Raw genomic sequence first — 27,406 nt, forward strand, 5'->3', positions numbered from 1 at the left:
TATTTCTATGTTTTGTCCAGACTGAGGACTGTCCTATCTCTGTGTCTGTCTGTCCTCCTGTGGAGTATTTGAGTCTGAGTGCCATCTCAGTCCGGGGATCATCCGACCAAGGGATTCCTGTCCCCCCGGTCTGAGTGAGTGAAATCTACACAATCATAGCCGCACTGCACTTTGGGTAAAACCCTTGGTGTGAAAGTAAGGGCGATTGAGGCAGTAACCTGTGGGCTCCTTTAGTGTGTTGCACTGGGCATTGCTCTGATTAACCCAAATTTCCTTCTTGTGTGATTGGTGTGTGTGAAGTCCTCCTGTATGGGTAACCAGACATCTAAGTCGGGACAGTTCCCTAAAGGAATGCTGGCTCATTTTATGCATTTTAGGAAGGGTCTGGACTCCTGTAAATTTCTGGAAAAATGGTCTAGTTAACTCAAAGGGATCCCAGGACTCATAGACTTTAAGGTCAGAAGGGACCATTATGATCATCTAGTCTGACCTCCTGCACAATGCAGTGTTAGGATCTTGGGACAAAGACCAAGTGGATGTCTTAAAAGACAAACTCGGCCAACCTAAAACTAAATTGGCTAGAGGAGAGGTTGATTGTTTCATGCAGTGGTGGGAAGATGCAAATAGCAGGTGGACAGAATCAAAACTCGCCTCTCTCAAAGATTCAAATGATAAGTTAAAAGCTTTATTGGAAGCTTCCTCTCCCACCACCAAACCAAGCGCTCCCCTTTACCCCGTTCTCCGAGAAGACTTGGATTGATCCCAACTCCCTTCATACTCCCATCTCACTGTGGAAGAGGATGAAGAAAGCCCTTTGTTAAATTCTGGGGACGACGATGAGAAAGACACATTAATTGGCTTGGCAGCCTTGCGTCGGATCAATAGACAGTCACCAACCTCCCCAGTTCAGGAACAACTCTCAGAGGTCACCAGTTCAGACCAGTCCGGATCATCCGATACCGCCCAGACCCATTCCTCTGGTACCCTTCAGACCCCGTTCCCCCGAAAATCTCCAGTCTGCCTGACTCCTCTGATTTCCCTCATACATACGAAGATAGCCTAAATAACGATTGGGTCCACCACTTGCGCTCTGGCTCTAAAACTCTCCAGGCTCCCCTCCAAATCCTGCATACTGGGTGCCAACAAGAAGGTCCCACTTGGAGCTATAAACCTTGGACTCACACAGAGCTCCATTCAATTGTAAAAGGCTTTCCAAAGCCCCTGGAAAATCCTACCAAATTCGCAGAGGAATTTTTGTTAGTGTGCGACACCTATGAACCCTCTGAGGCAGACCTCCTGCAGATGTGCAAGCTACTTGTAACCCCTAGCGAGCATGGAAAATGGCTCACAGCAGCAAATTGGCCGATCAGTGAGCTCCACTCTAATTTGTCAGACAGCGGTCCTGATGCTGAATACCGGAAAAAGTGTAAAGACTAAGATAAACACCTACGTGAGGCCATCCTTCGAGTATGGACTCCTAAAACCAACTGGACGGCCATACACTGCTGTAAACAGTGACAGGGAGAAAACCCCGAGCGACTTGCACCTGGCTAACTGATGTTTTTCTGCAATATTCTGGTATACAGCAACCGAGTGAAAATGGACAGGGCACCCTGGCTCATGCATTTGTTAATGGCCTCCTACCTGCTATTGGCAGTATGCTAAAGCGAATAAGTGTTGGGTGGGAGACTGAAACCATGGACAAATTGCAAGCAGTGGCAGAGCACTGCCACTGCACTCTGAAAGGAAAGAAGGAACAGTCCTCCCAAAAATTAGTTGCACTGCCAATACATTATTCAGGGCAGGGTGAACAGTACCGGGGACGGGGAAGGTTCCAGGGATGGGGACGTGGTCACAGGAGGGGCTGTGGAATTGTATTTTTGGGTTTGAGGGATGTTTGTAATTACTGTAAGCAGCCTGGACATTGGAAGAACGAGTGTCCACGCCAGCCTAATAGCTCTGTAGGCAACCAGTTAGACCTCCGGTTGGCACAGCCAGTGAGTCCCCAGGCTTCCTTTGTCCCACAGCAATGATGGGACGCTGGAGAACCTCAGGAAATTTTAGCTCTTTTACTACCTCTCACTGCCATGGGTGAGTGTGTTTTGACTATCAATGATCTTTCTCTCCCTTTCCTTGTTGATATGGGAGCTTCGCTCTCTGCAGGTCGTACTACCGACCTGCCTGCGGTTCCACGCTCTGGAAAAACCGTGTCCACTGTGGGCATTATGGGAGTCCCAGCCCCTTATCCTTTTTCAAAACCTCTACCAATCCAGGTTGGTCCCCTTTCCGTGGATCATGCCTTCCATCTCTCTGATTCCACTCTGGTAGACCTTTTGGATCGGGATCTGTTATGTAAGCTTGGCTGCACCATATACTGTTTCCTGGATGGTGTCTACTTACAAATCCCCCAGTCCTCTCTGAGAGATTCTGTGGCCTCCCTGCTGTCTGACACTCCCCTTTCCACTCCGATCCCCTGTTACCCATTGATCCCATCCCTTGAACATGTAATTTCGCAGGTCCCATCCTCTCTGTGGCCAACCCACACATCTGAAGTGGGATGCTTAAATATTGACCCCATCTGCATTACTGTTGAATCCTCCAACCACCTGCCTCACTTGTCTCAATACCCTTTAAACCCCCAGGCAGAGGCTGGCATTGCTCCAGTCATAACTGCCCTGCAGGAGCAAGGCATTATTGTTCCCTGCTCCAGTCCCTGTAACACCCCTATCCTCCCAGTTCGAAAAGCTGATGGCAAATCATGGCGATTTGTTCAGGACCTTCGAGCCATTAACTGCATTGTTATACCCGCTTTTCCTGTTGTCACTAATCCAGCAACAATTCTGGCTTCTATAAGGTCTGTCCCACCAGGTGCAACTTATTTTACTGTTGTTGGTTTGTGCTCTGCTTTCTTTTCTGTCCTGGTTTACTCTGACTTCCAGTATCTTTTTGCCTTTTCTTACAGGGGGCAGCAATATATATGGACCACGCTTCCCCAGGGGTATACGAAAAGCCCATCTTACTTTTCCCAAGCATTAGCCCAAGACCTCGCTGACCTTGTTTTCCCGTCCGGGTCCACACTAGTCCAATATGTAGATGATCTACTCTGTTCCTTTCATTGTCTGCCTCAAAAACTGATTCTTTAGTGCTCCTTACTGCCCTAGCAAACAAGGGTCACAAGGCTTCTCGCTCTAAGCTACAGCTCTGTCAAGCCTCTGTCACATACCTTGGCTTTCTCCTCTCCCAGGGTTCCCGTACACTTTCTCCCACCCGCGTCCAGGCTATCCTCAACTTTCCCCGACCCTGCTCCCCATGCCAGGTCCTAAAGTTTTTGGGCATGGCTGGATTTTGCAGGCAATGGATTCCCCAATATGCCTCCCTTGCAAAACCTCTCCAGGAACTCACTCGGTTCTCTGTGCCTGACCTCATGCCATGGCCCCTTGAGGCTGACTCTGTCTTTGTTTCCCTCAAACAGGGTTTGGCTTCTGCCCCCACTTTAGGGCTGCCAAACTATTCTAACCCTTTTACCCTTGTCTGCCATAAACAATCTGGGTGTGCACTTGAAGTTCTCACTCAGGTGCACAGAGGCAAGAACCGCCCAGTGGCTTATTTCTCTGCCACTTTGGACCCTGTGGCCCAAGGCCTGCCCCCCTGCCTGCGTGCTGTGGCTGCCGCAGTGCGCCTAGTCGAAATGTCTGAATCCCTTGTCCTTCACTCTCCCCTTACTCTCGTGGTCCCTCACTCTGTGGAAACTCTGCTGTTACAAGGTAAAACAAGCCACCTCTCCTCCGCTTGCCTTACCAGGTATGAACTTCTACTGCTGTCGGCTTCATATATCACCATAAAACGTTGTTCTCAGTTAAACCCTGCCACTCTTCTTCCTTTGTCTGATGATGGTGATCCCCACGACTGCCTTGCAACTGTCTCTGCTGTCACCGTCCCCCACTCTGACCTTTCTGATGTTCCTCTCCCCAGGGCCGGCTTTAGGCCAATTCGACTGATTCCGGGGAATCGGGCCCCATGCTTAAGAGGGCCCTGCGCCTTAGGCACCTTTTTATTTTTTTTTTTAACTTACCCCGGTCCCCAGCTGCGGTCTGCTCCGAGGTCTTCCATGGTCCCGCTCCTTTTAGCGAAGTGCTGGCGGGAGCGTGGCTCGGCCCCGCTCTCCCAGCTAGAGCTCCAGCCGGGGCGGCAGGGCTTTGCCACTCTCCGGCCGGGGCTCCAGCCGGGGAGAGTGGGGCGGCGGGGCTTGCCGCGCTCCGGCTGGGGCTCCAGCCGGGGAGAGCGGGGCAGCGGGGCTTGCCGCGCTCTGGCCGGGGCTGCAGCCGGGGAGAGCGAGGCGGCGGGGCTTGCTGCGCTCCGGCCGGAATGCAGCAATCCTAGTGGCTCTGGCTGGAGCCCGGCAAGCCCCGTGACCCCGGCTGGAGCTCCGGCCAGAGCGTGGCAAGCCCTGCGACCCCGGCTGGAGCTCTTGGCCCTTTAAATAGCCCCCAGAGCCCTGGGGCAGTGAGGGGCTCCGGGGGCTATATAAAGGGCCCAGGGCTCCAGCTGCCTTTGCCAACCCGGTCCTTCAAATAGCCGCCGGAGCCCTGCCTCCCCCATGCATTCCCCAGCACTCCCGCGGCTATTTAAAAGGTCTGGGGCAGGGTAGAAGGGGGTTTGGGGGCTACTTAAAGGGCTGGGGTTCCAGCTGCCTCTGCTGCACCCCCTGACCTGCCCACACCAGTCCAGCCCCCCCTGCCTGCAGCCAGCTCTGCACCCCGTGCTCACAGCCAGCCCCTGCCAAACCCCCTGTCCTGTCTCCAGCCAACCCCTGCCACACACCCCTGCAGCCCTTCCCAAAGCCAGCCAGCCCCCCACACACTGCTGCCCGCACCAGCCCTGCGCACCCTGTCCAGCCCGCACCCTCTGCCCTGTCTCCAGTCAACCCCTGCTGCACCCCACTGCCTGAAGCCAGCCAGTTCCACACCCCGCTGTCTCCAGACTTGCAAACCCCTGCTGCACCCCCGTGCAGCCCTGGCTGAAACCAGCCTGCCCCACACCCCCTGTCTCCAACCAGCCCCACACCCCTTGCCCTGCCTGCAGCGAGACCCTACCTCCAGTCAGCCCCTGCCCTGCCTCCAGCCAGCCCCATGTCCACTGCTGCCCTGCAGTTTCCAGGGCAGTAACCCTGCACACCTGCTTCAATGAGGCGGGCAGGGAGCAGCTGGGACCAACACGTGCACAACCCCAGGGAGTGGTGGGGACCCACACATGCGAAATGGCGGTCATTAATAGCCAATCAACAGCATATATGATGCAATGTATATAATATATAATTTTATTATTCATATACTTATGGAAAGTAAATAATACATGAAAGAAATGAAGGGCTTTTTTTTCCACTTTTTTTTTTAAGTCATCCCTGCCAGGGCCCCACCGAAAATGTTCGAATTGGGCCTCACACTTCCTAAAGCCGGCCCTGCCTCTCCCTAACTCTGACCTTGTTTTGTTCACTGATGGTTCCTGTTTTCGAGACAACCAAAGTCGTCTCCTTGCAGGATACGCTGTAGTGTCACTCTCTGAAACCCTAGAAGCTGCGCCTTTACCTTCTGTAACCTCGGCACAAGTCGCCGAATTAGTCGCCCTCACCCGTGCCTTCAACATTGCAAGGGATTAATGCAAACCATAAGTCACTTCCATTCACAGGTTCGAGCTGCCTGGCCGACGGAGCCCACCTCCGACGCTTGCCACAATCTCGAGCCAGGTGATTGGATCTACATACGGCACCTTTATCGAAAACACTCCTTGGAGCCCCGGTGGAAGGGTCCTCATCAGGCACTGCTTACTACCCAGATAGCTGTTAAACTGTCTGGCATCGCAGCGTGGATACATGCTTCGCAGTGTAAGAATACACCCTTCCTGGCGAACCAATTAACACCTCAGAACTGCACAGAGTCAATTTTGTCTCCAGAAGAAGATGTAGAGGAACAGTGTGCAATACCTTACAATCTACGCCCTCGTAGGGGTTGCCAGAAGCAGATGACGACCTTAAGGAAGGCCCAAGAAGAAGCAGTAGTGAGCCTAGCGCCTGCTGCCTGGTGGACATAAAACTGTGACTGTGGTTCCCTCAGTTGAGGTTGTCAGAACCAGGGCCATGCCTCAAACATGTGCCTCGGGTGGCGCCTGTTCCTCGGCTGCTAGTGTCTTAAGGTCTGGGGAGTCCACAATGACAATTCTTTTATCCAGCAGCAAATGTGGATAGCTCAGACCCTTAATATTTCTAATTGCTGGATCTGCAGCCACATCCCAGCCCACTCTCAAGCTGGTGTTCCTGTCCTGGCTATCCCACTCAGTTCCCCAGACCTCACTGGAGGACCTCGTCCATTTAACAAAACAGGAAACAGCAATGACACTTGGGAAGCAGTCGGAATAAATGTATCTAAATGGATAAGTGTGGTGGAGGGAAAAGGCCATTGGTGTTGGTTGTGTAATGGGACAGGGCTTTATCTGGGGAAAAGCTGTTGCCTTCAGCATATTGTGACCAATGGTGTATGGGATTATTCGAACAAAACTAAAAAGTGGCAGGCCGGTTATGGGGATATGAATTTTTTTTCAACCTGAGATCAAACAGAAAAATCAATCTCATGTTCCCCCTATAGCAACCTTAGTGAAAACAATACAATCTTTCAGTGCCATGCAAATAGCACCACTCCTCATAAGGAGAATTACCCTGTGACCTTTGGGGGATATTACTCGTCCTTTGCAGACACCTATATGATAAATGAGTTCAACTGACTCTTCCTGGCCTTAATAGGCCATCACTGGGTTTGTGGGACCAAAGCTTATACCGCGTTACAAGCTAACTGGTCAGGTATCTGTTATCCCACACGACTCTTCCCACAATTCTGAGTGCTGGGGTCCTTCCCACAAGAATGCCTCCGTATTTTCAGGCGAAGAAGAAGGGACTTACCAGATGCCCAATGGTATGTAAATGACATAAGCCCCTTAACCTGGGAAGAGGCCGTTGGCGGTTCCCTTATCCCACTTGGGGGAGTAATACGCCATGTAAAAAGGCTCCTGAGGTTACAAGCAGTTGTTGAAATAATGGCAAATGAAACTGGAGAAAGTTTAAGAGCCCTGGCCTAAGAAACAGGGGTGATCCAACAGATGGCCCTCCAAAACCGTCAGGCATTGTACGCAGTGCTGGCGGCCAAAGGAGGGACCTATGCTCTCATTGAAAAACAATGTTTATACCTGACTATGCCAATGAGATAATAGATCGCGCTAGCCACTTAGAACACATCACATATCTTCCCCATGAAGAGCCGAGTTCTTTATGGAAGTGGCTAAGTAACCTGTTCAGTTTCTCTGGCATAGGAAACTGGTTGTTTCAGGGAGCCCTGACTATCTTGTTTGGAATCCTGATGATTTTTGTATGTTTTCAGTTAATCTCCTGTTGTATCCAAAATTGTGTAAGACAAGCCACGCAAACAGCTGCCCCAAACCAGAGTGCTAATATGATGGTTTTAAATATCACTGATGAACAAAGAGATAAAGAACGACTGATTTGTGGAACCCAGTAATTGTTGGTTATTGCATAGCTTGACCAAGAGGAGGGATTGTGAAAGTAGAATGAATTAGATTGTAGAAGTAAAATGGATTAAAAAAATACTGTATGTTCCTTTAAGCAGTGATGAGGATTGTTAAAATATAGTTGTCAGGAAGATAAACATTAAGGTATGGAACAATGGGTCCACTTAAGCTAATGGTGGGATATTAGCAGGACATCGGTAAGAGTTAATAAGGGAATAAGATGTGCCTGTCTAGCCCCAGGTAAACTTATCAGTTCTGTTCCCTTTGTTATCTTGTTAAGTTTGTGCCCTTTTTATCTGTATAAATAAAGTAGCTTAAACCTTGCATTGGACTCACACACTTTCTGGGTGTATTGGCAGAGCACTTTGCTAATAGAACAGAATGGTCTGACAAATTGTGAGTCCTGAGTGTGACTTTGACAGCACCTAAAGATGCAGGTAGATGCCTCGTGGGATTCCAAAAGTGTATGGGTGCGTAATTACCATTAATTTCTTCTGTATTAACAGGCACCTATAACTGAGGGACCTTAGCACTGTAGCAACCCCAGCAGTCTGTAGCAGAAATGCAGTTGTCCCTACCTCAGTTTCCCTTACCTGATTCAGGGATGGAACCTAGATAAGAACATAAGAACATAAGAACGGACGTACCGGGTCAGACCAGAGGTCCATCTAGCCCAGTATCTGTCTACTGACAGTGGCCAATGCCAGATGCCCCAGAGGAGTGAAGCTAACAGGCAATGATCAAGTGATCTCTCTCCTGCCATCCATCTCCATCCTCTGATGAACAGAGGCTAGGGACACCATTCTTCACCTTTCCTGGATAATAGCCATTTATTGACTTAGCCACCATGAATTTATCCAGTTCCTTTTTAAACATTGTTATAGTCCCAGCCTTCACAACGTCCTCAGGTAAGGAGTTCCACAGGTTGACTGTGCGCTGTGTGAAGAAGAACTTCCTTTTATTTGTTTTAAACCTGCTACTTATTAATTTCATTTGGTGACCTCTAGTTCTTGTATTATGGGAATAAGTAAATAACTTTTCCTTATCCACTTTCTCTACATCGCTCATGATTTTATATACCTCTATCATATACCCCCATAGTCTCCTCTTTTCCAAGCTGAAGAGGCCTAGTCTCTTTAATCTTTCCTCGTATGGGACCCTCTCCAAACCCCTAATCATTTTAGTTGCCCTTTTCTGAACCTTTTCTAGTGCTAGAATATCTTTTTTGAGGTGAGGAGACCACATCTGTACACAGTATTCAAGATGTGGGCGTACCATGGATTTATATAAGGGCAATAATATATTCTGTCTTATTCTCTATCCCCTTTTTAATGATTCCTAATATCCTGTTCCCTTTTTGACCATCTCTGTGCACTGCGTGGACATCTTCAGAGAACTATCCACAATGACGCCAAGATCTTTTTCCTGACTCATTGTGGCTAAATTAGCCCCCATCATACTGTATGTATAGTTGGGGTTATTTTCTCCAATGTGCATTACTTTACATTTATCCACATTATATTTCATTTGCCATTTTGTTGCCCAATCACTTAGTTTTGTGAGATCTTTTTGAAGTTCTTCACAATCTGTTAGTGTCTGTAGCTCCAGTCCTCCAGCTGACTTAGTCTCTTCGCTTTCGGGTCTGAGAGGAGTCTGGCCCCACCCATAGTGCTGCTGGCCCCTTTAGGGGGGCCTTTGTCCCAGGGATTTAGGCCTTTGTTTCAGGGTCTTTCCTGCCCCCTTTTCCATTGCTCCCCCCTGTACAGGTTTCTTGTCTTCTTACTTCAGCAGAGTAGAAATAAAGTAAGTTACAGCAGGAACACAAACGCAAAGTCCACTATTCCTGTTCCTGTTCCCTCTCGGTCAGGGTTCTCAGCAGTCTCTACCCACGTCCATCCCGGGGTGGTAGGGGGACCCAGGCCCATCCTCTCCACTGGGTCCCAGCCCAGGGAGCCTGAGTGATGCAGTCAGGGACTGTGTTTAAACCACCTCCTGCCTCAGGGCCTTGCAGGTACCTCCTGCCTGGTACCTTCTCTGGTTCTGGCAGAGACCTGCTTTCTGTGCACAGCTCCCTCCAGGCCTCCTCTTCCCTGAGACTCCCTGTAGCTCCCCTAGGGCAGATCCTGGCCAGAGCTAGGTGAGGGCAGCAGCTTCATGATGTTCACACAGCTCAGAGCCTTTCTGCAGGTGCATGAACAATAAGGGGACACATTCCCTGGGGTAGTGAGATATAAGGCTTCCAGGGCCCTTTGTGCAGTCACTTTTGTCGGGGACTGTAACCCAGACGGCAAAGTTCGTCTGACCGCAAGAGAGACAGGCAACACCAGCAAGGACCGATCAAAAGCTCTTTATTGACAAGTGCAAGCATCAACAGAGAGCAGCTCATCGCCAGAGAGAACCAGCCTGCTCTTTACATCTTAGTATAAGCCTATATAGACAGTTCCGTCGCGTCATAAATTATTCACTGGAGCAACCCACCCCCTTTTTCTAACAACTAGAAACTAGACACTTTTAGTATACATGTTTTACAGCATTAGGTGATTAACAATATCTTAGCAAGCACCAGAAGTTAGGAATGTAGGAGAGTTAAAACAGACAGAGAACTCAACCAAGGAGTGAAAACAGGGAGGCTGGGATTTCTTATCAGTTCTTCAAAGGAACTGTTCCTAACACAGCACAGTTGGTACTATACCAGGAATGCAGCCCGTCCCTTATCACACTTTTCCCCAGCGCTTCGTGAGACATGCTGCTTCTCAGTTCTTTTCCACTCAGGGATTACCCACAAACCTCTGTTAGCCTGACTTTGATCAGGTTGGCATACCTGGTTTTGTCTGCTATATCTTTATTCAGGCCTAACACTTTCCTGCCCGGCCCAGCACTTTCCCCCAGGTCTCTTTCATCACCTAGAGCCTTCAGCTCAGGAGTTGCTGTCAGCAGAGCCCCCGGAGCTCCCCTGTGGGGCTGGTTTCAGTCACAGGAAACCATCCTGGGCTGGGCACAGAAAGAGGCTTTAATGAAGGTCTCTCCTTGGCACAGACCCCCTGAAGAGCGGCAGCTGCTCAGCCCAGGATCCCATATCACAGTGGAGGCAGCAGCACCATGTAACAGGCTTTATCACTAACTCAGGGCTTGTCTACACTAGCAAGTTTTGTCACTCAAAACTGCCTTTTGGCAACAAAACAGCAAGAGCTCACATACTGAAATGGGACTTTTGTCGGAAAAAACACCCAGTTTTGGCGACAAAAAACTTCCACCCCTGTGAGAGACTTTTGTCTTTTCCCCTCCCTTTATTGTCGACAAACAGCCAGTGTAGACAGCATGCCTGTCTTTTATTGGCCTCCAGATAGTGTCCCACAATTCCCATGCTGCCGCTCTGGTCAGTAGTTTGAACTCCGCTGCCCTTTAGGCAATCCACCCCTCCCTATTGCAAGCCCCGGGAATTTGAAATCCCATTTCCTGCTTGCTGGCTCAGCGTGAAGAGGTGTCCTGGTGTCTCCCCGGTGAGCATGGCTGGCTATCGCACCACACGCCCTCCCGCCTGGACCACTGCGGAGCTGTTGGATCTGATCAGTATGTGGGGAGAGGAGGCTGTTCAGTCACAGCTGCGAGTGACCCGTAGGAATCAGGACACATATGGGCACATTTCTCGAGGCTTGTGTGAAAAGGGCTGTGAACAGGACATGCAGCAGTGCAGAGTGAAGATAATGGAGCTGAGGCAGGTGTACCATAAGGCGCGGGAGGCAAACCATTGCTCCAGTGGTGCAGCTAAGTTCTGCCATTTCTCTAAGGACCTGAATGCTATCCTTGGTGCTGACCCCACCTCCATCGCCGATTGCCCCATGGATACTTCGGTGGCAGCAAAAAGAGAGGCTAACCCAGAGTCTGAAATTCTGGATGAAGAACTGGAGATAGAAAATTTGCAGCTCCCAGAGGGGTCGCCTGGTGGCGCAGGCAGCCAGGAACTTTTATTCCACAATAGAAGTGCTCTCCAGGGAGCAGGAAGCAGATGACACCCTGGGTAAGTTGCTGTGGCTTGTATAGGGAGTAGAAGAGTGGGAGGCAGGTTGTGTTTTTATGAGAGCTGGACATTGCCCTGTGTAGCTAATCTGCATGGCCAAGCAGGGTGTTGCCGGACATCAAGATCTCCATGGAGATCTCCAGAGAGGGGCTCTGGAAAGTTTCCAAGAGGTGCTCGTTAATCCTTTGCCGCAGATTCCAAAGGATTGTAGGAAATTGTCCTCTGCCATTTAGCAATCGCTGGAGCTGGGACCAAAGTGGCACATAGCTGAGCTGCATATAGACTGGGGTAAAAGCCACAGGCATGCAGTAGTTACACTCTGGTTTCCCTGCTTACCTGCAGCAGTGAGAGGTCAGCTAGAGGTGTGCCTGCCTGTGGAAAAGTGTGTGATAATTTTAGAATGAGTTTCCCGCAAAGCTGTGACTATTTTGTCCATACGCACAACCACCCTCCGCCCGATCCCGACACTCACCATGACTGTGTGCTTGCAGAGCTGTGTGCCTGCCTAGAACTCTGTTTCCACCTTTCCACAACACCTAGTGAGAGATGGTGTCACCAGCCACTGTGGGATACATATGCACAGTGCATTGCTCACCCTGTCGACAATGGTGCCCCGACAATGGTGGACACAATCTGTTGACAAAGGGAGCAAATGTAAACTCATGTTGGGGTCATTACTTTTTGTCAATTTTTTTTATGTCGATATTAGTTTCATTGACAAAACTTGCCAGTGGAGGCAGCAGCATCATGTAACAGACTTATCACTAACTCAGACCCAGGAGCAACAGGGTTTCTAATTCTCCCCTCTTCTCCCAGCACCAGCCACAACAGCTCTCAGCTGCTTCATGCCCTTCCCCTCCATCCCGACCTCAGCTGCCGCCCTTACTGGGACAGGGACTTTCTGAGGCTGGAAGGAACCAGCCCCTGACTCTGCACATATTGTCTGGGGGAGGAGGTGGTGTTAACCCTTCGCTACCCCTGGCTTTGTCTCCCCTTCCCACCCCCAGGCTGTGACTACGGCTGGCTCCAGCATTTTTGCTGCCCCAAGTGGCAAAAAAAGAAAAAAAAAACACCCCGCGATAAGTGGCAGCTCTACCGTGCCGCTTCCTTCTTCGCTTCTTCGGAGGCAGCTCTACTGCACCGCTTCCTTCTTCCCTTCTTTGGTGGCAGGTCCTTCCCTCTGAGAAGGACTGAGGGACCCGCTGCTGAAGAGCTGGCGGTACCGCCCACAGCCGGCGCAACCCATCAGGCGACCTAGGAGGTTGCCTAGGGTACTAACATTTGGGGGGCGGTGACCACGGCGTCCAGATGTTCAGCTGCCGCGGTCATCAGTCGTATTTTTGGGGCGGGACCTTCTGCCGCCTGTCGCGGGCGCCATTTTGGGGACAGGACCTTCCACTGCCTAGGGCACCAAATAGGCTGCCAGCGCGCCTGGTGCCGCCCTTTTCCGTTGGCCGCCCCAAGCACCTGCTTCCTGTGCTGGTGCCTGAAGCCGGCCCCGGCTGTGACATGGAGGTGACTCACCGCAGCTGAGCACAGGGCCTGCTGAAAGCAGCAGGAAGGAAACAGGCTCCTCTGAGCGCAGGAAAGTGAAACTAACCTGCAGTGGCTGAATCCGGGGTGCCAAGGGGCCATGGCTGCCGGGGACCTGGCCGGGAGCTTCCAGGACGAAGTGACTTGCTCCGTCTGCCTAGAGCATTTCACAGACCCGGTGTCTATTGAGTGTGGGCACAACTTCTGCCGGGCCTGCATCAGCCAGTGCTGGTGGGAGCCAGAGCCAAACTTCTCCTGCCCCTAGTGCAGAGAAACCACCCTGCAGAGAGACCTGTGGCCCAACAGGCAGCTGGGGAACCTGGTGGAGTTAGTGAAACGCCTGAGGCTGCAGGCAGGGCCAGAGCCCGAGGGGAAGAGAGTGTGTGAGATGCACCAGGAGATACTGAAACTCTTCTGCGAGGAGGATCAAGCCCCTATCTGCGTGATGTGTGACAGGTCCCGGGTGCACCATGCTCACACGGTGGTACCCATCAAGAAGGCTGCCCAGGAGTACAGAGTAGGGAACAGTTATCTGCATGGCTGGGGCAGCTTCTCTGCAGCTACAGAGCCCCCCGCATGTGTCTGACCAGCCCTGGGTTAGAGCCAGGGAACTGCCTGATAGTGGGATTGTTGTGCAGTGGGAATTTTTCATAATATTTTGACGAATAGTGTGTACGCTTCAGTGTCCCCTATGTGGTGCACGTCTAACACCGACAGACCCCCATTGTTGTCAGCGGGCATCAAAGCTGGGGACCTATGGAGCTTAATGCATGAGCCTCTACTGCACGAGCTAAAGGCCCTGTTTCTCTTCTCCACGGCTGTAGGAGGTTCATACACCTTTAGCTGGCCTAGGTGCCACCAAGGGGTACAGAGCACCACACCAAGCAGGTGTGGGTTACACATGGGTAAGGCTATGAGTTTTTCACAGAGGTTGCAGAAATCACAGAATCCATGACTTCCAGAGATCTCCGTGACTTCAGCTCACAGCGGCTGGCAGCTGTAGACAGCTGGGGACCTCCTGGCTGCCACTGGCAGTGCAGGCCCTCGGAGCTCCCAGCGAGCTGCGAGTGGTGTGGGGACCCTGCAGCTGAGCTCCCCATTTTGTCAGGGATGTTTTTAGTAAAAGTCATGGACAGGTTACAGGCTTCCATGAGTTTTTCTTTATTGCCCGTGACCTGCCATGACTTTTACTAAAAATATCTGTGACAAAATCTTAGCCTTACCCATGGTTAACTAGGTGAGGGGCGGGGGGAAGGGTGTTTACTTGTAGAGACCCAGAGATTCAGGCATGAGGGACAGCTGGCCGCCTGGGGCCCCATGCCCATGGAGTGTCCCAGAAGACAGTGGCCGTGCCAGTTGGCTGGACATTTGGCACTAAACAATAAATGACCACGGATGGCCCATCCTCTGTGGGAAGCCAGCCAAGTGTGCCCAGCTGGAGTTCTAAGTGTGGGCTGCTGGAGGCTGGAGAGCAGTTTCTGAGCTTGGATTACAGAGGGGTCAGAGGGTTCTGGGACCGACTCAGATGGACCTTTGCAGTCTCTGTGTTAACTAAGCACTGTCTGCGCTGTGTTCCAGACATGTAAAAAACCAGAGAGAGTCAATTATTTTTTATTAGGGTCCAAATTTCTTGGTCAAGGCATAGTCAAGGTCCAGACTTCACAGAAAATGAAAAAAAAATGTAAAAATCATGATAATAAATAAATAAAAATATTTCAGGATCTGCTCAAAAGCATCAGGTGGTCCAGATTTAGCCTGCGGTCATCTGTTGACCACCTCTGTAATAAACCCCTCAGCTTTTACAATGCTGGTTGAGAGTCACTCCAGAGTAAGGAAGTGGGGGTACATGGCTCCCTTGGGGTGTACAAGGCTCCCTTGGGTGTCCAGCTCAGGTGGACTTGCTGATGTGAAGTGGGGTGCTGTCACTCCAGAGTAAGGAAGTGGGGGTACATGGCTCCCTTAGGTGTCCAGCTCAGGTAGACTTGCTGACGTGATGCAGGGCTGCTGAAGGCTCTGAGATTCAGAGTCAGGAGGCAGTGAAGCCAAGTGGCTTTCCTCGTTGGAAAAAGTGTGACCCTAAGGGAGTTGCCACACCAAACAGCTCCTCCCAGAGCTGTTCCAGAGCACTGGACCCATGGCAGGGAAACAGCCTGGAGATGATGGTGCTGGGACGGAGTGGGCAGGCCCAACAGCTCTGCCCAGGGAGTTACTATGGAGTTGGAGTCACTTTCTCAGCGGGCTGGAGAAGGGGGACCTGCTCCCATTGACTTACTCTGCTCAGTGATGATGTTGTTGCTGGGCACAAACCAGTGACCCCAAACCAGCCCCCAGAGCCATTGTCTGTTTGTAGGAGCAAATCCTGAGCCGCCTGCAGTGTCTGCGGGAGGAAAGAGCAGAGCTCCTGGGACTGAAATCCGACTGGGACAAGGAGAGTGAGAGGCTCCTGGTAGGTGCCCTGCTCTGCCCGGCCGGTTTGCATAGGAGTGTCAGTGAAGGGGGGCTGGGGGGTGTCTGAGCTGGTTGGGGTCTGGGCTGTGCAGAAGGTTAAAGGTTTTCAGAGTCGATGCAGACAGACAGTTCAGGGTCATTTTAACCAGTGCGGGAAAGCGTCTGCTCTCAGGTTCCTGATGTAAATCAGGAGTCAGTGGGGTCAGGGTCAGACTCCTCTGGGACCCTGGGGTTAGTTCCCCCTAGAGGCAATGGGTTCACCCCAGGGTGGCTGGGAGCAGCCTCTGGCTCTGGCTCTCTGGCACCATGGGAGCGGGGAGGCCAGTAAAGCTGCTGAACAGGCACAAATGTGGCAGGAGTCAGGGCGGGGCAGGCGGAGATTTGTGCTGATCTCAGGGTTTGAGTGTCAGACATTCCAGTGATGCCATTTGCCAAGGCCTGCTCTGCACTTCAATCTGGTGCTGGTACAGTAATGGAGGGTGGGGGGGGTGATTGATTGTAGGGGTTTGGTGATTTTTGGTGACATTTTCATACTAGCAAAAGGCCTAGTGCACACACAGCTATGAAATGAAACCCTCTGTGCAGCCTAGACGAGGCCCTGTACCATGTCCCATGACCCCTCACTCTCCCGTGTCCCGGCCCTGCCCCTGTGTCTCTCTGCGCACCCCAGAGGCAGACGGAAGTGGAGCGGTGGCTGGTGGTGTTTGAGTGCGAGCGGCTGCGCCAGTTCCCGGCTGAACAGGAGCGCCTCCTGCTGGCCCAGCTGGGAGAGCTGGACGAGGAGATAGGAAAATGCCACCCGCCTGGCTGAGGAGATTTCCTGGCTCAGTGCCCTGATCGCAGAGCTGGAGGGGAAGTGTCAGCAGCCGCTGCTGGAATTGCTGCAGGTCAGACTGTGTCAGACGTGCCCTGAGCCCAGAGCCGGGAGGGTACGGCCCTGGAGTCACTCAGGCTCATAGGGTAACTCAGTGCAGGGACAGGGACAGGGGCCCCAAGGCTGCAGAGACACAGACATTTGGGCCATCAGGGAGGCAATGGGAGGCTGGTAAAAGGCTGTTCCAGCCCTGGGCTCAGCACAGAGGACCTGGCCATCCCTGCAGAGTATCTGGTGTGAAAGAGGCTCTGCTCCCCCTAGCACAGCCCTTTAGTGCCTCCACCCCACTGGGGGGGCAGCCTGTGGGGCTGGGACTGGAGAGCAGAGTGACCCAGCTGGGCCATGGGCACTGACTCTCTGCTCTGTCTCTCCTTCCCCTCTAGGGTGTCAGAAGTGCCGTGAGCAGGTGTGTCCAGGCTCTGACTGCTCCTCATGCCCCATCGGGCTGGGAAGAGACTCAGAGCCCAGGCTGCAGACCCAGCGCCCCGACCGTGGGAGGGTCTCACCCTCTGAATTCAGCCCCCCTCCATCTCCATTGCCTCGGGACTGCAGCCGCTGTGTCTGTGTGACCCACCCTGGGGAGGGGATCGCCCCACAACTCTGGACTGGAGACCCCTCCCTGGGACCAGGCTGGCTTGGGGAATCATTCATGGGTCTGGGGGCCTGTCACCCCAATGGCCCGACCTGGCCCCAGCTCTGTCATGGCCCAAAGGCTGTCCTGTGGGGGGGCCCAGGGGCCTGTGGGGAAAGAGGCAAGTGTCCCAGCCCAGGCCCAAGTGGGGCAAGGTCCCCGTTCCAGAGCCCCCACCCCATGGGGAGTGACCAGGCCCCTTGGAGGCTGAGGAGAGGCTGGGCCTGGAGAATAGGCCCCTCTCTCAGCCCTGAGATCAGCCGCTCCAGGCCCCAGAGGGGACATGGACCTGGCTGGGGTGAGGAGAGCTGGGGCTGGCCCTGCCCAGGCTGGGTTTTCTCTCTGACTGGAGAGAGGCCCCCAGTCTGGCCCCAGCAGATTGTGCAGGCACTGAATTCCCTAGGCAGCAGAGGTCTTGGCCTCATTAGCCCTGCCTGTGGCCCAGCTCCCGCCCGCTCCCCGTCTGGCTCTGGGGGGCAGGAACTTAGAGCCGAGGAGTGGGGAGGAATAAACACACTCTGCTTGCCTTCTCGCCTCTGCAGAGACACATCTCCACATCCGGCGCCCGAGTCCCCTGAGCTGGAAAAGAGAATCCGGGATTTCCCGCGAGAGAACAATCTCCAGGAGGCAGTGACGGGATTCCTGGGTATGGGGCGTTGCTGGGGGTTTCTCTCGTTGTGTTGGGGCAGGGCAGGGGGAGGGATTTGGCCCAGCAGATTCAGTTATTATCAGTTCCTGTGTGCCCATATTACTCATGGATCAGAGCTTAATTCAGAGCACTGTGACTGCCCAGCCCAGAGGGGCCCAGATCCCGGGAGAGCCCTCAGGATCCCATATTCCTGGTTGCTCAGTGCAGAGCCCAAAAGGGGAAGATTTCAGGAGAGCAGATAATTCAGAATCATGAATCTGTGTGCCCAGCGCTGCCTCCCGCTCTCTCCCTGGCTATCTGAGTGCAGGGGCTGATGCTCTTGGTTAACGTGAGATGTTATCACAGACTCAGGGCTGGATTCTCAGCCTCCCTGACTGACACCAGCTGAGCATCACAGCCCTCATTTTTGAGCACCTTGGGCCAGACTTTCAAAGGTATTCAGGTGTCTGCTGGGAACCTCCAAAGCACCTAAGTCCTATGGACTTGCCTAATCTGCTTCAGCACTTTTGAAAATCCCACTCAGTGTCTACCCGCATCTTTAGGTGCCTAAATATCTAGGAGAAGCTCCCCCTTGTGCCTTGGTCGCCAGCCTGTCCTGGGATATTGTATCAGCTTGAAAGAGCTGTGACTCTTCAGTAGTGGTGAGACAGGAGTTCTGACTAATTATTCTCTCTCTCTGTCTCCTTCCAGAGGGGCTGGCTACAGAGAGAGGTGAGAATCCTGGGTCACTGTTCACTGTGCCAGGGCAGGACAGGACAGCTGCTGGGAGCCTATTCCCCTGTCTGGAGCAGCCCCTGGCCTGAGCGGGTGTGACAGGACCTGCACAGGAGAAACCCAGCTGGGGAATGTGGGACAGAAAAGACGAGGGGGAGTAGGAGCCTGTTGAGCCCTGGTCTCTTGAGAGCCGGGTGCTGTGGGGAGGGGCTGTGTACATACCTGGCTAGAGCTGCTGCTGAACAGTCCGGTCTGTTTGTGTCAGGATGTCGGCTCTGCCCCACAGTCTCTGCAATGAACCCCGTTCCAGGTGACTCTGCTGTGTGAATTCTCACCTCTTTCTCTGCTGGTTGTTCCAGGACTCAGAAGAGCCCGAGGATTCGCAGGTAACTGAGGCCAATCCTGTATCAATGACTCCAGCCCCTTCCTTTGGAAGAGATTCACTTCCTGCAGCTGCTCCTGGCACTGTGCCCCAGTGGTGCCTGAGGCCTGGGCTCCCTCCTGGACAGGGCCCCAGGTCCTGGGAGACGCGTTGGCCAGGCCCAGGGTCTCCAGCAGGGCCGTTGGTGCTGGTACCGCGCTCGCTGCCAGAGTGCCCAGCCCAGCCTGTTGTCCCAGCACTGACCCCTCCCCTGCAGGTGGGGACCCTGCTGCTTTTCCTGACTGAGGCCCCCTCTTTTCCGCTGCCTCTGCTGCTGCGCTCCAGGCTCAGCCCATGCCAGGGCCAATGCGGCGCTGCTGGGGCTGCTCCTTCCCTTGGCACCTGGATTCTCTATGTCTGGGACAAATGGCCGGGCAAGGGGGCAGGGACCTGCTCAGAGACACACGCCCTGTGCTGCTCCCAGAGGGCAGAGACTAGCCAGGGCTAGGCAGCAAAGCACCATCGCTCTGGGATTAACCATTTCCTTCCACCCAGCCCAAGACCGGTCAGTGCCACTCGATTGCCTGCGCTCTGATCCCTGGGACCCGCGTCCGGCGGCTCGGGGGAGTCGCTGGGTGAATGTATGGGGCAGTAACCAGGGCTTCTGCACCCCAGGGTCCCCGTGTGCCATAGGCACTGACTTACCCTCTGCCCCATGGATGCTCGACACCCACCCACACGGCTCCGCCCCTGCACCACCCTCACCCTGCCCCAATTCTACCCCCTTCCCCAAAGTCCTCGCCCCGCCCCTTCTCCACATCGTCCCTGAGCATGCTGCATCCCTGCTCCTCCCCCTCCCTCCTGGAAAGTCCTAAGCGCCACCAAACAGCTGTTAGGCGGTGGGGGAAGTGCTGGGAAGGGGGAGAGGAGTGGGGATGCGGAGGGCTTGGGAGGGGGGAGGACGCAGGGTGGGAGTAGGGGGAGCTTGGCTGCTGGTGGGTGTGGAGCACCCGCTAATTTTCCCCCAAGGGTGCTCCAGCCCTGCAGCACCCACTCAGTCAGCGCCTATGCCATGTGCAATGGGGAAGCCCCATGCTGTCACATAGCCCTTAGGGGCTGGGCAGTGAGCGTTATTGATCTAGCGCCCACGAGTGCGCCAGGCGCTGCAGAGACAGAACAAGGGGCTGCTGGACCCGAAGGGCTCCTGGTCTGAGTGCAGACAAGGCCCTGCAAGGGGACCAGCAAATGCTGAGGTGGTGCCAGGATCCCAGTGCACCCTTGGGCCTGTCTAGCTGGGTCTGACAGTATTGTAGTGACCCTGCTGGCTCTATGCTGGGCCCTGAGTCACCCCAGTTCAGCATCCAGCCATCGGGGGCTCGGTACTCCCAGGGTGGGACAGGGGCAGCCAGAGGGCAGGGGGAGCAGGCTCAGACAGCCACAGGCTGCAGGGAAGAGGGAACAGCCTGGGAGCTGGGATGGGGAGGCCAGGAGTCAGATGGGAGGCACCACCCTATGGTCAGTTGCTCCAGGTTCACACTCAGGGACCCCAGCTCCATTGGGCCCACGCAGACAGACTGGAGAGAGCGAGGCTTTGTCTGCCTGGGGAACGGGCAGCAGTTCTGTTAAATGGGGGCCAGTTGTGCAGGCTCATCACAGGATGGCACCCCCAAGCTCCCCCTCAGCTGGGTCTGGGTGGCCCTGCCACTGCCCTGCCTCAGTTTACACTCTTCAGCACTCCTTAAACTGCTCCACACAGTCCAAAAGCTCTGAGACAAAAGTCCCCTGCTGGGGTCCAGTCTGAGTTCAATTAAACCCCAAAATAAAATCTTTTCCTTCACTCTGCTCCAGCCTCCGGCTCTAACTCAAGGCCCTCACTCTCCTTGAGTCAGGAGCCCCCAGCTCTCCTTCCCAGAGCTGAGTTTGGGTCAGACTGTACCTCTGTTCCCTGCAGCCCTCACGTGCAGGGCTCTTTCTAGGAGCACCCCTTCCAGGCTCCTTGCACTAGGAGCTCTCCTGGGATCCCCTCTCCTCAGCAGCTTCCTGTTTCTGGGATCCCTTCAGCTGAGCCCTGGTAACCCTTTATCATGCTCATTAGCTGTTTAGCTGCCAACCAGCCACTTAGGGTTTTAATTACTTCCAGGTGGGGCTGGCTTGGCTGGTTCTCCCTTACAGGTGCCTGTCACAGGTAGGCTGGGCCCCGACTCCCCCTAAAGGGCCGGCCCCCATGACCTCCCTTTCCCCGGTCCCCCAAAGCCGACCTCTACCTAAAGGCAGGCTCGGCCATGGCTAACACTCAGTTATGTTCTGCAACCAGGGGGCGCTTCCTAGCCGGGTGCCATAAGGAAACCTACAAGGCCCTTGGCCATATTTTTATTCTTGTCACTGAATTGTGAAAAAATGAAGAGACCAGGAGTTGTGTTCCCCACAATCCTGTGAAGCTCATGTGATGGGCATAATCCTCCAGTCTTCAGCCTGGCGTAGTTCAGAACAGCTTGTACTCTGTGAGTCAGAGTCTCCTCTGGCCGTAGCAGAGGTAGACAACAGCACCCGGCTCCCATCATTGCCCGCAGGCTACTGTGACAGATACACACTGGCTACAGAGCTCTCCCCTCAGCCAGCTACACACCAAGTGTGTCCATCACAAGGCCCTGTAGTGCTCTGCCAGGTCTGGCTGGGGTGTGTTACACACAGCGCCACTTCGTGGCTGCACAGTACAATACGGGTTAGCGTTCCCTGAGAATTGGTAACTGGCTTCAGCTGCCTCCCAGGACACCCCTCCCACCCCGCTTGGGAGTGACATTTGTCTTTCACTCCAATAGCTCCTTATTAGCATCTCTAACTGTTGCTGAGCACAACTTTTATTCCTGCAGCCTTGAGTAAATGAGCCCTGGGAGCCCATTTCAGACCCTTTTCTGTCCACATGACAATGTGAAATGTTATCAGCTGGGAAAGTGCCCGTTTGCTCCTCCCCTTTTCCTGTACAATGGACTTTGTTTTAGCCGGGGTCTGGTTGAGAGGTCCCCAGTCTCTTCCTTTTCTATTTTAACTTCCTCTTGGACGTGTGTTTTTATGGTGGCTTTTCCCTCCCGCAGGTGGAATCCCCACCTCAGACAGTCCATCTTCCACCTGATGGGCCTGTACCCCTGCACCCACCGCAGCGCTGTCCTTTTCTCCAGCCGGCGGGCGTAGCTCGCTGCCCAGCGGCTCTGTTTTCTGGAGATGCCGCGCCTGCTCTCCTTGGCACAATTTCATCTCTTTCCACAAGGCCTCTGGGCTCTCCTGCTTTGTATGCCTCTCAGAGCTGGGCTTCATTCCACACTCGATCTTAAGCTGGTTCTGGCGCTCAGTCAGCTCCTTCTGCAACAACAAACACTGCTGTTCCCTGGTCACCTTCCAGTGCTGAGACGGGCTCTTCCAGTGCCCCTGCTCCTGCTGGATGGCTTGGGCTGAGATCCAGTCCCTTGTCAGCACATCTCCTCTAGCACCTGCCGAGGCTCAGCCTTTGGGGCTGGGGGGTGTTTAGCTGTGCAAGGCCACCTGCCCTGCTTCCCTCAGCTGCAGCAACCTTTTCTTCTCGCTCTCTCCAGGCCATTAGTGGGTGGGTTTGCTGGGTCACTGTAGAGGACACAGCCACTAATGCAGATTCCTTTGTAGTCAGCACCTCTGTATCTGTGCCTATTGACATCCAGCCCTTCAGTGTGTGATCAGCTTGTTCCCCTAAAAGCCTCTCAGGACACGCCCCATATCACTCTCCTCCACTGTGTAAATGCAGCCTCCTGGTGATGTATTGCTGGGCTCTCTCTTATCGCACTCACCAGGGCTCTCAGCCTGCACCTCGGCCCCCTCCTGAGCCATCAGCTTTAGTTTGTCTAGTTCTGTAACTAGTTCCAGGAGCTGTTCCTTCTCCTCGGTTAGATACGTCTACATTGGAGCTAAGAGGTGCAATTCCCAGCTCGTGTAGATGTAGCTGAGCCAGCTTCTAACAGTAGCTGTGTGGCTAGGGTAGCACGGGTGGCAGCTTCAGCTACTGCCTGAGTGCAACCCCCCCAGCCCCCTTGGTACATGCTCAGACAGCTGCCCAGAGCTGCTCTTCCTAGCCGGGCTACACAGCTACCTTCAGTGTGTTGGCCTGAGCGGAGCTGGTGCAGGTACCTCTACATGGGCTGGGAATTGCACCTCCCAGCTGCAGACAGACCCTCAGTTTCAACTTCTCCAGCTTTCTTCTTTCTACCTGGTGTGGCAGGCTCCTGTGTCCCAGCAAACATGGCTCTAGTTTTGCATCCAGGCTCCTTACGTCCTGCAGCCCTTTCTGGGGCTCCTCCTTCACTGGGCCTAGGACTTGTTCACGCCCTTCCGGTTTTGGCTCCTGGATAACTTTCCTCTTTTGGCTCATTTTCTACCTTGGCTGCCTGCAGCTTCACTGCCTTGGGACTGTTGTTCCCCATCTGCCTGTTGCTTTGCACCTCCCTTGGCTGAACTATTCCGGTCTCCAGGTGCTGCTTCTCCTCTGGGGCCAGCGCTCCTTGACCCGGGGTATTGACCATTCCAACTGCCGCTTCCTCCCTGTGGTCTGGTGCCTGGCGCTTGGTACATTCAGCAGCTGTGAGTTTCTCCTGAAACCCTCTGCCCCCTGGGACCATCCCTTCTCCATGCTCTGCCCCCCTGTGCTCACCTCTTCCCTTGCCCCTTGGTGCCCACCCCTCTCTTCTCGCCCTTCCTTGCATCTGCCCTCTGTTCCACCCCCGCCCATCCCTCCTGGTGACTACCCCTTCCCCTCACTCCCCTGTGGCTCCCTGGGGTCTATCCCATCCCTTGCCCCCCTCTTTCTCCCATTGTCACCTGCACCTTCTCCCCACCCCTCCTTTTACCCTGGATCCAGCCCCTCCGTCTACTGCCCCTCTGCCTCCCTAGTGCCTGCCCCTCTGTTCACCCCTTGTGTCCCCTGGTTTCAGCCCCTTCCCTCTCCCCCTTCTGTGCCCCAGTGCTGCTCACTCCTTGTCCTGCCCCTCTTTGGCCATGGTGCCCACCCCTCCTCTGTCTCTCTCTCTTCCTTGGCACCAGCCCTGCCCCTCGCTCATGCTCTACGGCCCTGGTGCCTGCCCCTCCTCTTCCTCTTTACCCCCCCCGTGCCCGCCCCTCTCATCACCCTCTGCCCCCTTGGCACTTGATCCTCTCCTCACCCCCCCCAGCCTCTAGCACCTGCCCCTCCTCTTGCCCTGCTCAGCCCATTGGTGACTGCCCCTGCTCTAGCCAGCACCTCTGTCCCTGGGATCCTGCCTCAATCTGTCCCTAGTGCTTCCCACTGACTCCCCCCACCCCCATGGTCCTGGCACCTGCCCCACTCCTCATCCCCCCCACCCCAGCACCTGTTCCTCCCCTTGATTTCTCCTGCCCCGTTGGAGCTCCCTCATTCACTCACACCCCTCTGACCCCTGGTGCCCATCCCTTCCCTGTGCCCCTGGGGTCTGTCCCCTTCTTATGCTCTGGCACCCACCCCTCCCCTCGCCTCCTGCAGTCCCCTGGAACCTGCCCCTCCCTTCACCCCTCTTGTCTTTCTGGTGCCCGTTCCTCTTGCCCCCCATTGCCCTTGTGCCTGCCTCTCCCTCTGCCCCTCCACCCCCTTCTGCCCCATCATCTGCCCCTCCCCTTCCCTCTCCCAGCATCAGCCTGTCCCCACCCCTGCCCCACTGACACCTTCCCACCCCTCCCCTGCTCCTCCTGCCCTTCTCCCTCATTGTCTCCTCACAGGCAGAGGGGCCCTGACTCCCCTCAGGCAACAACCCCCCCCCAGTAATTAACGGGGATACAGGTTAATTTCCCTTTGATCCCAGTGACCAGCCCGTGCTCCCCCCCACTGACCACCTCCCTCATGTTCTCCCTGCTCTAGCATCCTTCTCTAATTCTCTCTTCAGAGTCAGACGGGCCCTGACTCCCCTTAAAGAGCAACAACCGTTGGACTCAGCGATTAACAGGGATGTGGGTTAATTTCTCTTTGATCCCAGTGACCCGCCCCTGCGCTGGCACTGACTCTGTGACTCTCTCCCCAGTGGATGTGACTCTGGATCCAGACACAGCTCATCCCAACCTCATCTTGTCTGAGGATCGGAAATGTGTGAGACGCAGAGACACACACCAGGGTCTGCCCAACAACCCTGAGAGATTTGATTATAGTGCCTGTGTCCTGGGTGCTCAGAGATTCATGGGCGGGCGGCGTTACTGGGAGGTGGAAGTGGGAGACAAGACGAGATGGGCTCTGGGGGTTTGTAGGGAATCTCTGAGCAGGAGGGGGCAGGTCACACTCACACCTGAGGACGGATACTGGACTGTGCGGCTGAGGAGTGGGGAATACAGGGCTCTCACCTTCCCCTCAGTCCCCCTCCCCGTGAGCGCCAGGCCCAGCCCGGTGGGGATTTTCCTGGACTATGAGGGGGGCGAGGTCTTGTTTTACAATGTGACTGACAGGTCCCATTTCTTCGCTTTCACTGACACCTTCTCCGGGACGCTCCATCCTTATTTCCATCCTGGTCTCAGTGCTGGGGGTAAAAACGTGGCTCCCCTGATAATCTGCCCAGTCCCAGATCAGGCCGGAGGGAATTAGGGTGGCCAGGTGTCCATACACCCGGTTGAAAAGGGACCCTCCCCAGCCCAGTGAAAATAAGCGTGTGAGTGAGGATGGGGGAGAGCAAGCGAAGGAGGGAGGGGGATGGAGTGAGTGGGGCGGGACCTCAGAGAAGGGGGTTCAGTTTTGTTCAGTCAGAAAGTTGGCAACCCTGGAGGGAATCTGTGTCCCTGACAGTGACCCTACGGCAGAGACTGGCCCCTCCCAGCACTGACCAGCCCCAGGGCCTGTTCCCAGGCGGATGGTCTAAGGGGCATCACCTGCCTGACCCCCGTCCCCATCCCCTCTCAGTTCTCAGCCCCAGGCCTGTGAGCTGGGGGAGGGGAGAGGGGAAGAGAAGTGAGGAGCCGCTTGCTGGGCTGTGGAGGCAGGGGTGTGGATGGGTGAGTGCAATGTCAGGTGGATGCTGATGGTCAGGAGGAGGCTGCAGGGCAGCAGAAGGAAGGGAAGAGCCCAGATCACAGGAGGAAGATGGGGGCGGGGATGTAACGAGGGAGAGGGGAGAGAGGCCCCAAGGAGGAAGAGCCCCTGGCAGAAATGACCCAGTGAGGAAAGGAGCCCAGTGAGTGAGCGGAATGTCCTGGCATTTCCTGCCCTGGAGGAGTCTCTGCCCACAGAGGGGAGTGAAATGGCCACAGGGAGCAGGAGTGAGAGTGCTGGGACCCTGCCGCTCTGCGTGTGCGTGGGGGGTAGGGGGAGCTGGGGAACAGGATTTGGTGGCTGGGCCAGGGAAAGGGGAGTGAGAGCCCAGCCCCAGGGCTGTGTGAGCAAGGGGCCCACGCTGAATGTATGGAGCCCACTTGCTGAAAGGAGCCCAGGCAGCTTCTTCCCCTATTCCAGTTTGTGTGCTTCTCCCTTGTGCCGTGTGACAAAGGGCTCCCAGTGCAGGGCGATACTAGTAAGAAATACTGACCAGCGCTAGTGGTTATTGCTGCCTCTCAGACTACCCCGTCCCCTGTCCCGGGGTAGCAGATGGTGGCGGACAGGGATCAGTCACTCCTGTCAGAATTTCTACCCCTGTGAAATCTCAATGGAAACTATGGAGAGAAACAAAAATGAGAAATTGTTCTAATTTAGAAAATGTAATTATGCAAGATTTAAATACAAGAATATTTTAATTTCCATTTCAACAGTATGTCAGAAACAAGCATCTAACCATATTTTTACCAATGGAATTCTTTACATTTATTTTTGATCACTCAAATCTACATTAAAGTTTATCTTCTCTATATAGCATCATTGTAGTTCAACTGCATCATTTCAAGAAATTGAAAATATTTATCTTAACACTGTAATTATTAAACTGTCAAACTGTGTTGTTCAGTTACAATGTGCATGTGTCAAACATCACAACTACACACACCTGCAGCTCCTCTCTCTCTCTCTCTCTCTCCCTTCTTTTTGTCTTGACTGATTTCCTCTGGGAGGCAGGGTACATGCACCCACCTCCTGCAGGGCTCACACTGCACCTTTGAAAACTAATAGATGAAAAAAATGATGACACAACTAGAGTTAATTAACCAAACATTTCAGTGAACTCACAGAGGTTATGTAATAATAGTCCTAGAACTTCTGCTAGAATTAATTCATCTGATTTGTTACCTTCTAGCTACATATAATTGGTAATCAGGATACGATCCCCCTTCCTTGTTCTCCTTCTCACATCAATTAACAAACCTGGTCTCCAACCTCAAATGCTATTTTCCTATATAGAAATCTCTTCTACGAGATCCTTTTGTGTTTGTTTGTCTTAGCCAATGTGCGGTCAGTGTCCACTGTTGATTTTAATGGGCTCTTTGTGTTCTTGGTTATCAGGACACAACAAATGTAATCTGGTAAAGAAACAGAGAAGGTGGTGGAGGAAATACGGCTATTGTTGATGTTCTTAGAATCCGCCGACAGGTCAGTCACAGACAGATGCTCTGGGTTGGCAGCTCATCCATGAAAGCCATTACCCAGGGCTCAGGCTCTTGTTCCAGTCTGTGGT

At 53.9% G+C, this 27,406-nt stretch overlaps 1 protein-coding gene and 1 pseudogene across 1 annotated transcript in view; both read left to right on the forward strand.

Annotated features, from left to right (window-relative positions):
* Positions 1 to 24,918, forward strand: part of LOC127030146 (zinc finger protein 239-like) — a 42,111-nt gene extending 17,193 nt beyond the window's left edge. The window contains exons 7-9 of the mRNA XM_050916190.1: positions 17,619 to 17,741; positions 18,705 to 18,825; positions 24,848 to 24,918. The gene's annotated coding sequence lies outside the window, so the exon portion shown is untranslated. The remainder of the gene's footprint in view (positions 1 to 17,618; positions 17,742 to 18,704; positions 18,826 to 24,847) is intronic.
* On the forward strand, positions 13,158 to 25,492 carry LOC127030101 (E3 ubiquitin-protein ligase TRIM39-like; annotated as a pseudogene).
* Positions 25,493 to 27,406: the final 1,914 nt, after the last annotated feature.

This window comes from Gopherus flavomarginatus, chromosome 10 (genome assembly GCF_025201925.1).
Source record: "Gopherus flavomarginatus isolate rGopFla2 chromosome 10, rGopFla2.mat.asm, whole genome shotgun sequence".
In the NCBI taxonomy this organism is placed as follows: domain Eukaryota; kingdom Metazoa; phylum Chordata; order Testudines; family Testudinidae; genus Gopherus; species Gopherus flavomarginatus.